Consider the following 15,579-nt stretch of genomic DNA (forward strand, 5'->3'; position numbering starts at 1 on the left):
TCTTCTTAGTGCTGCTCACATGATTACACACAGGACAGACATTTGTAGCTATGGAGGCATTGGTATAGACGTTCCCATAGCGTCAGTTTTCGACGCAACGGGAGTTCCCTTGAAAGGGAACGCCTCGGTTACGACTGTAACCTCGGTTCCCTGAAGAGGGAACGAGCGTTGCGTCGCCCTGCCATATCTCCTTTATGCCTGTCAGCTCAACTTCAGACTTTTACGAAGCTTTCGTTTTCTGTTTCGGGCCGGCTTTTATAGCTTCCTGGTACGTGACGTCACCCGCCTCTGACGTTCCGCCACACCATTGGACTGATTTTACATGTGCTTCAAGACGTCATCACGCAAAGCGTTCCCATAGCGTCAGTTTTCGACGCAACGCTCGTTCCCTCTTCAGGGAACCGAGGTTACAGTCGTAACCGAGGCGTTTTAGAAATGTATATTTTGAAAATGTCACTAAGAGACACAATGTGTCTCTTGTCAATTGTTTTGTTTCACCTATTTAGAGAGAGTCTACACTCCAGGTTGTACTGAAGAGCTAAGGGCTGACATTGACTACGTTTACATGCTGTCAAATATCGGGTTATGGTCGGGTTAAGGTCACTATTTAGGTTTCTGAAACATTCAGAAAAACCCGTTTACATGCGTGAGTAGAGAGAGTTACTCCTGTATACATGGAATTTGTAATCAATTGGCAATATCCCGATGTAAACGGCGACGCACGGTTAGCGTCTGGACGTACGGACAACGTTAAGACGCAATGTGCGTCATTTCCGATTCTTCTTCCTGTATCCAAAGGCAACAACAACAACAGCAGCAGCACGCGGATAATGAATATTTCGGGGCAGATAGCGATCACCTTTGTTTGCGCTTTCCTCCTCGCTCCAAAAGTGTGGTGCTGTGCTGCGTCTCGCCATGTTTACCTCTACTTCTTGTTTACTTCCGGTATACTGCACGCAGGGTTTTGTATGCGCCGTCTCTACTCAAAAGACCAAGATTCCTTGCGAATAGAACATGCGCAGAACACAAATCAATGTTCCTTTTGATGGGGATATGCCGATACGCGTTTACATGACCAAAAATTCGGGTTAGAAAAGGGGTACCCCAGGGATAATATCCGGGTTTTTAAAAACCGGGATATGAGCATATCCGGGTTTTTGCCGGTGTTTACATGGCCGTGCGCGACCGGGTTATTGCTAATATCCCGGTTTTGAACGGGTTATTGGCTGCATGTAAACGTAGTCATTCGTTCCAATGAACTGCCGTAGACAAGGCGACATCTAGTGTGTATATATCTATGCACCAGTCTGCGCACACGTCAGATCAGATCACTCGGACATGGCTGTGTATAAGTGGTAAAAACGATATAAATACTGTTCGTTTTCTCACACAAACCGCTCGTTTCGTGTCTTAGGCCATCAATGTGTACTTACGATGGGGAATTGTTTAATTTGGACGACGGGGAATTGTTTTAATTTGGACTCTGTGCATGCTCTTTGAGACAGTGACCATATACCTGCATTATATGACTGACAGACAAGAACGGTTTGACCTAAAAATATCAAAATTGAAACTACTGCGGAAAAAAAGACACCTACATCTTGGATGCCCTTGAGGTAAGCTAAAACATACCAAAAATTAATTTCAAAGTGAACTATCCCTTTAACTGTATCATTGTCTAATATTAACGTGTGTGCCATTAAACAAGGCTGCAGCCGTAACAGGTCTTACTCTGTACACTAGCATTAACTTACTACCCCTTGAACATTGTACTACACACACAGCTGCTTTCCACACACACAGCAATAACCCACAAATGCCCCGGAGGCGCAAGGAACAAACAAAAGGAACAATTGATGCGGAGTCGGCCGCCATTTTCTCAACTACGTACCGTCAGTCTGTTTACACATTGGACATACTTTTAGCTTACAGACCACACATCACTGGGGATTCATATTAGCTTATAAACATCTGTAGTCACATAAAAGGTGTGTAACTAACCTGGAAATATTGGAAATATTACACAGAAATCAGCGACCCAGGACACCAGTTGCTCATTCTCCATTCGGATTATGAGCTCACCTTGCTCTGCGCATTGCTAATGGTCCCAGAGTGACGCTGCTGGTGGGTGCTGCCACCCTGTGTCCATTTTATGAAACAGCATGTCATTGTGTGCTTCTTTGTAATCTCTCATTAGTATTCAATTCTATAAATCAGAATAAAATAGAATACGATTGCAATAGAAGGAAAGGAAACAAAAAGTATTAATCTCAACAAAAAACGTATTCTGTGAGTGTCACATTAATAAAGCATTTATTTGCACACTAAGTAACCATTAGGCTACTATATGTCTGAATAATATGATGTATGACAGTACATTTAAATAGTTTGTTAATCATTTACTTACACTTTATAAGTGATCTTATGATTCACTGACAACTCCAAAATAATGCAATACTTCATTTAGACATGATAAATTTATCATTAATAAAGTGTGAAAATACAATTAATTTTATTATTAAACACATGATAGATATGCTTATAAATCAAGAATAAATCATTTATAGCTGTATTTATAAACTGCTTATTAATGTCTGTTAAAGCTTTATAAATTATAAATTAACTGTTTACTACTTTTCACAAATCAGAATCTGTAATTTAAACCCTCAGGGAAGGGTTAACTGACCCAAACTGAACTGTGAAACTTTTCACAAATCAGAATGGGACATTTAAACACCACTCAGGGAAGGGTTAAAGGTCATCACTGTTCCCCATGTGGAGTTAACTGCTGCTGTGCTTGCTGTTCGTGTTGACCTGATGTTAAAGAAAGAGCTGAGGCTCCAGCTGCAAGAATCTGTCTTTTGGACAGACAGCACATCTGTGCTCAAGTATGTCATGAATGAGGACAAGCGTTTTCATACTTTTGTTGCAAACAGAGTCTCCATTATCAGGAAAGGCACAAATACATCACAGTGGTGATATGATGGCTCAAAGGAGAATCCAGATGATGATGCATCCAGAGGAAGGAGGGCTGGAGATTTTATTAAGAAAAACAGATGGAAAGAAGGCCCCAAGTTTCTGTGCAAACCAGAAGAGGATTGGCCCAAACATCTTGTGCACACTGCAGTAGGGGTTGACGACCTCAAGGTCAAGAAAGAAGCCATTGTAAATGTGGTAAATACTCAATGTTCAAGATTGGCTGATGGCTTACTTTTCAGATTGGAGGAAACTTTGAGTAGCAGTTGCCTGGTTGCTTAGGTTGAAGAGGATATTAGTGTTGAGAAGAACTCGCAAGAGGATGGAGTCAGAAATTGCTGATGCCAACAAGTGCCTTGGTGCAAGAGAGTCGGATAGTTTAAGGTGCAACAGGAGGACAAACCTTGTCAGCAGCTTTTGAGAGTCGGAGGGTGGCTGACACGAGGCTCTTTGCCAGAAGACACAAAATACCACATGTTGTCTACATTAAAGGTACAATATGCAATAATTTTTTGCCGCTAGAGGGCGCTACATTCCAAACAACAACAACGGCGTAGCTTGATGACGATGTGAAGGAGCGTGGAATGATGGGAACTGTCGTTTTAAACTCCACCGTGGATGTAAATCAGTCAGACGGGAATCGAAAAATCATGTTCATGGATGAGGCTAAGTTCTATTTTTATAAATGTTGCGTTTAATGACATGCTTTTTGTGGCGAGGGGGGGCGTGGTTCAGCGCGGTCTGTGACGGGAGAGAGAAGAGACGAGCAAGTAGGTCAAGTGCAAATGACGAACACCTGTGTCTTATTGCAGTATTATTGGCGTGGAGAGACCGCTTATAAGCCGCGCTGGAACGAGAGAGAGACTGGAGAGAAAATTGGACGCAGAGGAAGAAAACCGGTGGATCCGAGCTCTCATTTTTGAACTGTTTTGAGCCGTCGCGGTTGCCACGGTGAATGCGCATTGTGCGCGGCTTTTGTTTGTTTTGCTTTATTTTAATAAAGTACGAGTCCCAGTCACGCCGATCCCTGTCTTCTTCCTTCCTGACTCTTAAACCTCATCACACTTTTATTTCATTAAAATGAATTAACCGCAAGAAAAGTAAGGTTTAATACTACATTGGTTATCATAGATGTTACTGTATTTGTCGAATTCATTGTTGTGATAACGCTGCGCAGTTTTACGTGTTCTAAACAATTGTTGTAAAAGTACATTCGAACATACCCACATCATTTGCCAAAATACTGATTAATCTTTATGTATAACACATGCTATGTTTATTTACATGGCCATAAACACCAGACGTGATAAACAATGTCAATAAACTAAACACAAATCTAAAGCAAAAATACTTTCCTTACATAAACATAACTATTACCGAATGCTACATTTGGAAAAAATAAAATTAAGCATGCTTTGTCGACAGAACCAGCTGCAATCGGTAAAGAATTGTGTACCATAACGACTGCAAGAAACAAGCTAAAGTTTGTTGCTTGATAGACGCTACAACTACAACTTCCGCATTTGTCCAGGACACCACGCAGTACGAGCGGAAACCGAGGGTAACGCGGATATGACGCAATTGACTGCAGACTCCCAGCTCACCCCTGTTCTAACGCCCCGTTTCCTTGGTTAAAATCGCAATTTTCTCACGATTTAAAAATAGTTGGAAACATTTGGGATATTGTAAGTAATCAACTTAACAAAATATATAACACTGGCCTTGAGATTTTGGGATATTTTAATGCAAAATTCTTACATATTGTACCTTTAAGGAGGAGGTATTGGATTTAGCAGCCATATCACCCTGTAGCCCAAGACTGGTTGCCCACTGAAGCTAAGCAGGGCTGAGCCTGGTTAGTACCTGGATGGGAGACCTCCTGGGTAAACTAGGTTGCTGCTGGAAGAGGTGTTAGTGAGGCCAGTAGGGGGCGCTCACCCTGTGGTCTGTGTGGGTCCTAACACCCCAGTATAGTGACGGGGACACTATGCCGTTATTGACTTAATTGCCCGAACGAAACAGCATCTGTAAGAATTGATAGATATAAATAGAAGGGCTTCAGATCACTTCAATAGGACCAGCGGGCAGCATACTAGAGGCACGCAGCTCACAAGTGGTTTTCTCTAGAATACCTTGTTCTCCTGATATTTCAGTGCTCTATTTTAGCCAAGGTAAGGCCATCTTCGATTCTCTTGTTCTTTTCTAATTTTAATTTCACATAATCCTGTATTTCAGTTAGACGCATTGGCACTTTAGAGAAATAGCTGCGAACGAAACACATGTAAATGTTTATAGCAATCTAATTTGCACGTAACTTAAGCCCTTGCTCCTAGCACTTTAGATTTGACACATTTTGCCGTTATTGACTTAATTGCCCGAACGAAACAGCTGTACTCACTCAAGCGGTGAGAGCATTATCTGTATATCTGTGTAATTTGCACGCTGTCGCGGAAGCGTCAGCGGAAGCGTTCAGGCTCCTCGTGTGAAGACCGACTCGGGTAAAGACCAGCGACTCTACCTGCGCGACTCCACCGAGCAAGGACACCAGAAAGGCACTTACGTATCTCCTCTTCCCTTTTTCTTCCCTCTACTTATCTTATTGTTCACCTTAATCAACATGTGCTTTCAATACATTCCTGTTATCTCTCGGCAACGTCCTTTCATCACGCGCAATAGACAGCGCAATATTGCCAATCTGCGTCCCATCCTCACATCCTCACATACTCCTCTCTCTCTTTCCGTGGGTCTATGGAATTGTCAGTCACCAGTCAATAAAGCTGACTTCATTCCAGCCTTTGCATCTCATTCTACTCTTAGTATCTTGGGGCTGACTGAGACCTGGATTCGTCCAGAAGACTCAGCAACCCCTGCTGCTCTCTCTAGCAATTTCTCCTTCTCCCACTCCCCTCGCCAGTCTGGGAGAGGTGGGGGTACAGGGCTTCTCGTTTCTAACAATTGCAAATACTCCACGCTCTCTTCTCTATGCAACAACAACTCATTTGAATATCATGCTATTACACTTACAACTCCCATTAAAATCCATATTGTAGTCATTTATCGCCCCCCAGGTCAGCTGGGTAACTTTGTAGATGAGCTGGATGTGCTGCTGTCCACTTTCCCTGAGGACGGCACACCACTACTAGTCTTCGGTGACTTCAACATTCATCTCGAAAAGCCACATGCAACAGACTTCACCTCTCTCCTAGCCTCTTTCGATCTCAAACGACTCATCACCACAGGTACTCACAAATCAGGCAACCAACTGGACCTGGTTTACACACGCAACTGCACCACAGAAAACATCCTGGTGACACCTCTCCACGTTTCAGATCATTTCCTCATTACTTTCAGTCTACAACTCTCTACCCCTGCACCACCACCCCCACCACCAGTCACTTTCAGACGAAACCTGCGCTCACTTTCCCCCTCCCATCTTTCCTCTGCCGTATCATCCTCTCTTCCCCCACCCTCACAATTCTCATCTCTGGATGTGAATACCGCAACGGACACCTTATGCTCCACTCTAATCTCTTCTCTAGACATTATCTGCCCTCTCTCCTCCAGGCCAGCACGCGCTACTCCCTCTAACCCCTGGTTAACTGAGGTTCTTCGGGAACACCGGACCGAACTCAGGGCAGCGGAGAGGAAATGGCACAAATCAAAAGACGCATCTGACCTGAGTATGTATCAATCTCTCCTCTCCTCCTTTTCTGTTGATGTTCATGCTGCAAAATCTTCATACTTCCACAACAAGATCAACAGCTCCTCCAACACACGATTACTCTTCAAGACATTCAACTCTCTCCTCTGTCCACCTCCACCACCACCCGCCTCCTCCTTAACTGCTGACGATTTTGCGCACTTCTTCACCAACAAAACAACAGCTATCAGCAGTCAGTTCTCAGCTCCACACACACAGGAACCCAGACCGACCCCATTCCACAGCCAATACCCCTCTGTCCTCCTTTTCTTCGCTAACCGAGGAAGAAGTATCTACACTTCTCCTCTCCAGTCACCCTACCACCTGCCCGCTTGACCCCATCCCCTCACACCTTCTACAAGCCATCTCTCCCACACTTCTACCATCACTCACACACATCATCAACTCATCCCTCCATACTGGCACCTTCCCTACAGCATTCAAGCAGGCTCGGGTTACTCCACTGCTCAAAAAACCCACGCTAAACACATCATTTGTAGAGAATTACAGACCTATCTCTCTCCTACCATTCATTGCGAAGACACTTGAAAGAGCTGTCTTCAACCAACTAACATCCTTCTTGTCTCTAAACAACCAGCTGGATGTCAACCAATCTGGCTTCAAGAAAGGACATTCAACTGAGACTGCATTACTGTCAGTCACAGAAGCCCTACGGATCGCAAAAGCTGCTTCCAAATCTTCAGTCCTCATTCTCCTGGATCTGTCTGCTGCCTTCGACACGGTGAATCATCAGATCCTTATGTCCACCCTCTCATCACTGGGCATCACAGGAACTTCACTCCACTGGTTTGAGTCCTATCTCACAGGTAGGTCCTTCAAGGTCGCATGGAGAGGTGAGGTATCCAGAGCACATCAGCTGACCACAGGTGTTCCCCAGGGTTCAGTTCTTGGTCCCCTCCTCTTCTCCATCTACACCACATCACTGGGACACATCATACAGGCACACGGTTTTTCCTACCACTGCTATGCTGATGACACGCAGCTCTTCCTCTCCTTTCAACCAGATGATCCCACAGTAGCTGCACGGGTCTCAAGCTGTCTGGCGGACATCTCCACATGGATGAAGGAACATCACCTGCAGCTCAACCTGGCAAAGACTGAGCTTCTCGTCCTCCCTGCCAATCCGTCTCTACAGCACGACTTCACCATCCAGCTAGAGTCATCATTAATCACCCCATCAAGATCGGTCAGAAATCTTGGAGTAACGTTTGATGACCAGCTGACCTTCACAGATCACATTTCAAAGACAGCTCGATCATGCAGGTTTGCACAACATCAGGAAAATCAGGCCTTTCCTAACTGAGCATGCAACACAACTTATCGTCCAGGCCCTGGTCATCTCTAGGCTTGACTACTGCAATGCTCTTCTGGCTGGACTTCCAGCATGTGCAACCAAACCCCTACAGATGATCCAGAATGCTGCAGCTCGTCTTGTCTTCAACGAGCCCAAGAGGGCCCACGTCACTCCTCTGTTCATCTCTCTGCACTGGCTACCTCTCGCTGCTCGCATCAAGTTCAAGGCACTGACGCTTGCTTACAGAACTATCACAGGCTCAGCTCCCTCCTACTTTCACTCACTCCTACGAGTCTACATCCCTACCAGACACCTACGATCGGTCAATCGGGTTCCATCACAGAAAGCCACAAAATCACTTTCCAGAACATTCTCATTCACAGTTCCATGCTGGTGGAACGCTCTCCCCACCCTAATCCGGAATGCAGAATCCCTGACAACATTCAAAAGACAGCTGAAAACCAATCTCTTCCGTGAGCACTTAACCTTATAGAAAAAAAAAAAAAAAAAAAGAAAAAAAAAATTCCTTTCCCTTTGAAACATCACTTATCAGGCTTATGCTACTCTGAATAATACCTGAACTTCGTATTTTGAGCACTTCTTGCGTTGTTGTTGCTTTTGCCTCTTTATGATGACTCGCTGAACTTTGTCCTAATTTGTAAGTCGCTTTGGACAAAGGCGTCTGCTAAATGACTAAATGTAAATGTAAATGTAAATGTAAATGTATACTGTCAAAGAGCACTGTCCTTCGGATGAGACGTTAAACCGAGGTCCTGACTCTCTGTGGTCATTAAACATCCCAGGATGTCCATCGAAAAAGATAAGCGTTATGGTGTCATCTTCACCTTGAACTGGCCATTTCTCTTGACACCGATGCCTGTATTAAATAAACTGGCATTTCCGTCAAAGCTTTTTACTCAACCAGACACTTGACACAGAGGCTGGTGTGTATTAAATATAGTAATAGTTAATAATAAATCAATAATAATAAATACAGTGTTTTACAAATAAAGCAATTAATTGTTTAGCTGTAAGCAGACTGTAAGTGACAGTGAAGGGCTTCTGTGAGGTCGACACATTCAGTCCATCGATTATCATGAATTTTTGGGTGAGTAGAATTGTATGTGCTTTCTTGATCAATTACAGTATGTAAGGAATAATTCACAGCTATACTTGCCAGCTGTAAATGTTTCAGCGCAATATTTGAATGGAAGTTTAAAAAAGACGGTTATTTTTTTGTTAAACTTTAGTTCGCTTTAAATCTGACACAGATGTAGTGTGGTAAGATTACATTTCTTGATGTTCTTGTTGATTACATTTCTTGACCTGTTAGAATGAATTATAAAATTAATTTCAATGAATTGGGGAAAGAGAGAGAGAGAGAGATGTGCTCCTGAATGTGTGCATATACACAATGGCAGACCCAGGATATTTTCTCTTCAACTTTTCAGCAATTGTCAGTTAGACTGTAAGGTCTGTTTCAAAAGCTTGCTGAATTCAATAAACACTGAATGTTAAAGATCTATACTTTCATATCCTGATAGCCCTACATTCTTGAGGTTCGTGTTCGAAGGAGTGGCTTACCAGTTTACCGTCTTTCCATTCGGACTGTATCTGGTGCCTTGCAGCTTCACAAAATGCGAGGGTGTGGCACTCCCTAATTAGCCTTAACTTTTTTTTTTTCAAATATCATCTGAATATGGATAAAATATAAAATAAAACCCTAAACATTATTTTTTACAAAATATTCCTAAACTATTGTTGTTACATTAATATGTTCATATTGAAAACGTATGTAACACAACATATCTTTGTATTTATTGCTACTAGTGCTACTACTTGCTACTACTACTATTGCTACTAATATATCTGTGTATTTTTTTGCTACATCAATATTCAGAGAAGCATTTACCTCCATATTTTACAGACAGCTTTCACAACGCAGATCAACTTTGATTCATTGTGGCCCTCCAAAACGATTTCGTCTAAACATAGTGAGAAAAGTGCTTGATGATCATGGAAAAGTCCGAAAATTGACTTATGGGAACAAAGATACGAGTAAACTAAACAAAATTGTTCTGCTGGTGGGAGAAACCGGCGCTGGGAAGACGACTCTCATCAACACCATGGTCAACTACTTACTGGGAGTGAAGTTTGAGGAAGAAATATGGTATGAAATCACAGAAGAAGAAGCCAGAGACCAATCAGAATCACAAACCTCTGAAATCACCATGTATGAGGTCTGTCCTGAAGAGAGTCCCATATCTCTCACCATCATTGATACTCCAGGATACGGAGACAGAGGACTGGAAAAAGATCTGGAAGTTGCTGAGAATTTATCCACACTGTTTCAGAATAATGATGGAGTCCGTGAGTGTGTTTTGTGATTCAAGCATCTAAGAATCGCCTCTCAGACAGACAGCATTACATCATCAGTTCAGTTCTTTCTTTATTTGGAAAAGACATTGTGAACAACATTGTGTTTCTAATCACACACTCTGATGGCCTGCCACCCCAAAACGTCCTCAGAGCCATTAATAAAGCTAGAATCCCCTGCAGACGAGACCACAATAACCAACCTGTTCATTTCTTATTCAACAACCAGCAGGCTGACGCCCGTCACAGTGAGAGACGTTACCTTCGTGCTCAAAGAGACGCCTGGGAAGACAGCATGGAAGAGACAAATAAATTCCTTCAGTCATTGGATGAAAAGAACAGAAAAAGTTTAGAGTTGACTTCAAATGTCCTGATGTCCGCATTCAATTTGAAGCATTTATCTGCAACTTACATCTGCAAATTCAAGAGAAAGAATCAAAGGAGACTGAAAAAATTCAGATTCAGCAGGCAATGAGACAAAACAAGGAAAAGATTGACAGGCGTACAAAGTTCAACATTAAAGTCAAAAAGACTGTCAAATTGAAAGCGCTTCATGGAAGAGCAGGAAGGCGACGACCTGCACCGTCTGTGAGGAAAACTGCCATGAGTTTGGCTGCTGGTGGGTTTCTGATCCCACACTGTAAATGATTTCTGTTGTTTTCACAGCATTATACTTTTTTTCTCAACAGTTTCTTGCTGTATAACCTATGTACAGTATGTTACTGTAGATTTTGATCAGATCACAGTATTATTTTGTATTTTCAACAGTTATGTACTGTGCACACAGTTGACAGTATGTTACTGTAGATTTCCAATGCATTCTGGGAAATTATTAGTTACTGTAAATCTAAATACAGCAGTGCAAACTGACCGCGAAAAACACCACACACAATTCCACAAGGAAAATTGCTAGCCTACTAACGTTATCCTTACATAAAACATTTTCAGGACTGGGTGACCATTAACAGTCTTAACTTCTGTCAGTGGGGGGTGCATGAGAGCGCATTTGAATGAGTTGTTCTGTTGTGTCAGTGATCGTGTAGACCTGTCGTTTCTGCCGACCTGGAACTTCGTCATATGGTAAGTAATAAATCTTAATATTTGTATGCATGGATTCTAGCTAATAACTTTAAATTATTTAGAGAGTAGCTGACCAGGATTTAGATATTTCATTTAATTTATTCTCAACATTTTACTATAAGCTGTGTACAATATGATAGGCTAGGCTACTCTATGTTTCAATGTAGTTTGGGACATTGGGACATGTTACTGTAAATTTAAATACAGTAGTACGAAATGACGGCGAAAAATAACCACAAGCTGCTGTTTTATGAATAACTCTTCAGTTCCCTGAGTAACGTTGAGAGCGCAGGCCTTTGCATCGCGTCGCTGTGTCTGTCGGCGAAGTTTTCGCCATAAATATCTGGTTAGTGATGAATCTTTATATTTTTTTTATGCAAACTAAAGTAGCAGGTTAATGTTAGTTTAGAAGAACTGCCCGCGGCTTATGTTCTATAACGCCTGTAACGCGGATTTCCTTCATGTTGATAGCTAGCCTACTTGATTAATAAATGTAATTTTATAAACATAGATTGCATATGTAGCCTCTTATAAGGTCAGAATGATCTAATAATTGTGTTATTTATCATTTTAAGTCGGTGGAAGCGCCTGCGCGTTCATTATTTTATATATCATACCATTGGGAATTGAAAATGGATCAATGTATCCTGAAATTGGATACCCAAGGTTAGGATTCGGATTCTTGTTATAAAATAAAATTTTCGATTCCTCTTATTGATTTATTCGCGCTTATTTTCGTCTAAATCATAATTTTCTTTTACACGTCTGTGAGGACCTGACCTGGCGATCTGCCAGGACCTTGTGCAGTTACCTCAGTCCATGTTCATACACTTTTGTTACAAATTGATTTCTATTAGTAACACCAATGGCTTTTTATGTTGCACAAGTGATGGTTTAGAGCTTATCCCCTATTGTGATGTGACTTATTACAGATGATGCTACATATTGTGATCACTCTTGATTCAGTTGGAAAATATAAAAAAAAAAAAATGGTGTTTACATGTTTCTTGTCAGGATAAATCCTGAAAATTCGAAATGAACATCACAGTTCCAGGTGAGCAGAAAGAGTTGTTCGGAGGAAGACCATGGCCTTGAATCCACACGTTGCATCTTACATCAGGGACTTTGCAGAATATGATTGGCAAAATCATTAAGGTAAGAGTAATATTAGGGATGTGCAGCAGAGCCCATATCTGTAGAAATGATTTGTGTCTGAATCTGTATTTAGAACAATCCAAAAAGGGTGGAAATGACTTAAACCATACATTTTTCAAATTGATAAAATTGTCTGTTTTAAAATGTAATTATGTTCCCTTCACAGTTTCCATTTAACAAATGTCAAGTCAAGTTTATTTGTATAGCGCTTTTCACAATACAGATTGTATCAAAGCAGCTTCACAGTATTAAATTAAAATAATACAACAAAGTTTGTTTCAAGAGGAATTTATTGATTGAAATGTGCCTTGTATAAGTCAAATAATTTGTATTTTTATATTATAATTGTAACATCTCTTTAAATAAGTTTTAATTAAAACATGAAATGGTAAAAAATAGGGTTGAGTGATATGGTCAAAAATCATCTTGATAAAATGTTTCATATCAGTCAGTATTGATAATTATCACAATCAATGTCAAATATTTATTTTAAGTTTTAAATGTTCTCAAACATACATTAAATAATGAAGACAACAGGTAAAGTTAAAATATAATGAAATGTAATAGGGTTGGGAATCTTTTTGTGTTATGGATCTGTGAAGGAGGACTCAAATGCAGGATGACAATTAACAGCTTTATTGACAAACAGATGACACAACGAGGTAGGAGAAGGTAGCAATCCAAACAATAGGTAGAGATGAGACAAAGACAAAAGCAGAGCAGCAGATGTAATTAGGTGTCCGTAGGCTGGAGCGTAGATATGGCAGATCAGAGTGAGACCAGAGGTAACCAGCTAAAGCCAGACAGGAACTTCTTACAGCTTGGGTGTAGATAAGGCGGATCAGAGTGAGACCAGAGGTAACCAGCTAAAGCCAGACAGGAACTTCTTACAGCTTGGCGCTCAGGTATCTCAGGCTCAGAACAGGACTGCTTGCTGGACAGGACTTGGACAGGAACAGGGAACAAGACAGACAAAGCCAATGGCAGTTCCAGAGCACTAACAAACTCTTACGACAAAACACTAAAGACCAAAGAGAACCGATACTGAGACGCAGTAGCACTCTGAGGTACAACATTTAACAAACTGGCAAACACAAGAGGGAAAGAGCAAACATATAAAGGGAGCTAAGAACATGAGGAACAGGTGAGCACACTCAGACAAACAAGGACTTAACGAGGAGACAGGTGCTAACACTCAAACAAGGACTCAACTAAACAAGGGGGCGTGGTAACGGGAAACAAGGAGGAAGGGACAGAGGAGCACATGGTAAACACAAACAAAGACACAGCCATGTGTTTAAGCACAACATAAACATAGATACATTAAACAGAGACAACACAGACAACGCTGCCAGGGCAGAACCCTGACATTTTGATTCAACGATTCGATTCAAATCGATTCTTTGGGTCACGATTTGATTCAAAAGAGGTGGTACTTTTAAAGCTGGGAATTCTCTTTTGAATCAAATTTCAATTTGATATATATGCATAGAATAGATTTAAAATCTATGATCAAATCTAAAATCAAATCTATGCATATATCTAAATGAAATTTGATTCAAAATCGAGAATCGAACAGAAGAGAAATGATCAGCATCTACTGTTAGCCCCAATCAAGCGGGAGTTATTTAGTTTAAATTATAAACACACCTCATATCTGTGTTAATTTAATCTAACCCGCTGCCGCTCAGCGTTCACATTCACCTCTCACGGCATGGGCTCACGCACGTCTTTTTCATCATTAAAATTAGTAAGCATAAAGTCGACAGAAATATCTATGAAAGGAACTGACTATCGTAAGCATTGTAAGCCTAAATTGATCGTAGAGACCATTGGTGGTAATTGTTCTATAATCAATTTAAGGTTACAATGCTTTGGGGAAACGCAGCCCTGATCAGTGGCCGATTGTTTGGAGTCAGAGATATAGAATATGGGCCATTGCCTTCTCGATATTTATTACTTTAGCTTCTGATACAGGACATGTTCATTCTCTTTTATAGAGTATTTGTTCGTTACCACAGAAAACCGCTTGCGTGTCCATGTTGAACGCGTTTCTTATATGTAAAAACTAAAGTAGCCTATCTAAGCTATTTTCTGTCAATGTGCTAGACTTCCGGTTCATTACCCGCTATATGGAAATAACGAGAGGAATAACAAAGTGCTGTAAATAATAAAAATATTTGTGCTACAAACTAGTGTTTACAATTATGACAAATTCAATACATCAAAATATCAAGAAGCATAACAAGCTTTTTGTACAGCTAGAAATAACTGTAAGCGAATGACACCGGAAGCCAGACACATTTCATTTATAAATGGCCGTGCCCACTCTTCCGTGAAAAATAAGGTGGATACCATAGGGAAAAAAAATTCTCCTAAAAAGGTGTTGATAATGTGAGTTAGTTTTTATTTTTTTTATTAGTTGTATGTTTTGCCTCTGATTGATTTGTGCTTATCATTCCTTGCAGGATTATCAGAAGTGTTGTCGCTCTTCTACCACTTGACACCATCACTACCCTCCTCACCTGGCCTTCATCCTCACCTGTCTTGCTTTCTTTCTAAGTGTCTTTTTTACCTGTTCAGGATCATTTTTGCATGAATTGAAATACATGAATTGTTCACTGATCTTAATTCTTAAATATATATTGTTCATTAGTCTTCTTTTAAAACAGATTTTTATTGTTGTATTATATTACATTATTATTACTAATGTATTGTTTAAAAATACACAATAAACCTTGTTGTGCAGTTAAAGCTTCAATTGTTCTTTTTCTATTTCCCATTAACAGTTAAAATAATATTCCTACAGATTTTCTACATATTCTACAGGTAACACAGTAGCACTATAAAAGTAATAAAATAACATTTCATAACGGTATAATACTATACAGTATTATTAAAAATCAACGGTGGAATACTGTGTTTTAACGTGCTAAAAAATTACAGTAAAATAATGTATTTAATTTTACAGTATGCT

At 40.7% G+C, this 15,579-nt stretch overlaps 1 long non-coding RNA gene and 1 pseudogene across 2 annotated transcripts in view; one reads left to right on the plus strand and one right to left on the minus strand.

Moving 5' to 3' along the window:
* The window catches only part of LOC309492934, a 104,333-nt pseudogene extending 93,322 nt beyond the window's left edge, over positions 1-11,011 (plus strand). The window contains exon 2 of the transcript XR_014211755.1: positions 9,919-11,011. The product of XR_014211755.1 is annotated as an uncharacterized misc_RNA (transcript). The remainder of the gene's footprint in view (positions 1-9,918) is intronic.
* Positions 1-15,579, minus strand: part of LOC309492563 — a 276,178-nt gene that overhangs the window by 143,916 nt on the left and 116,683 nt on the right. The window lies entirely within an intron of this gene.

The sequence above is a fragment of the Leuciscus leuciscus genome, assembly GCF_965113295.1.
Source record: "Leuciscus leuciscus genome assembly, chromosome: 2".
Taxonomy (NCBI): domain Eukaryota; kingdom Metazoa; phylum Chordata; class Actinopteri; order Cypriniformes; family Leuciscidae; genus Leuciscus; species Leuciscus leuciscus.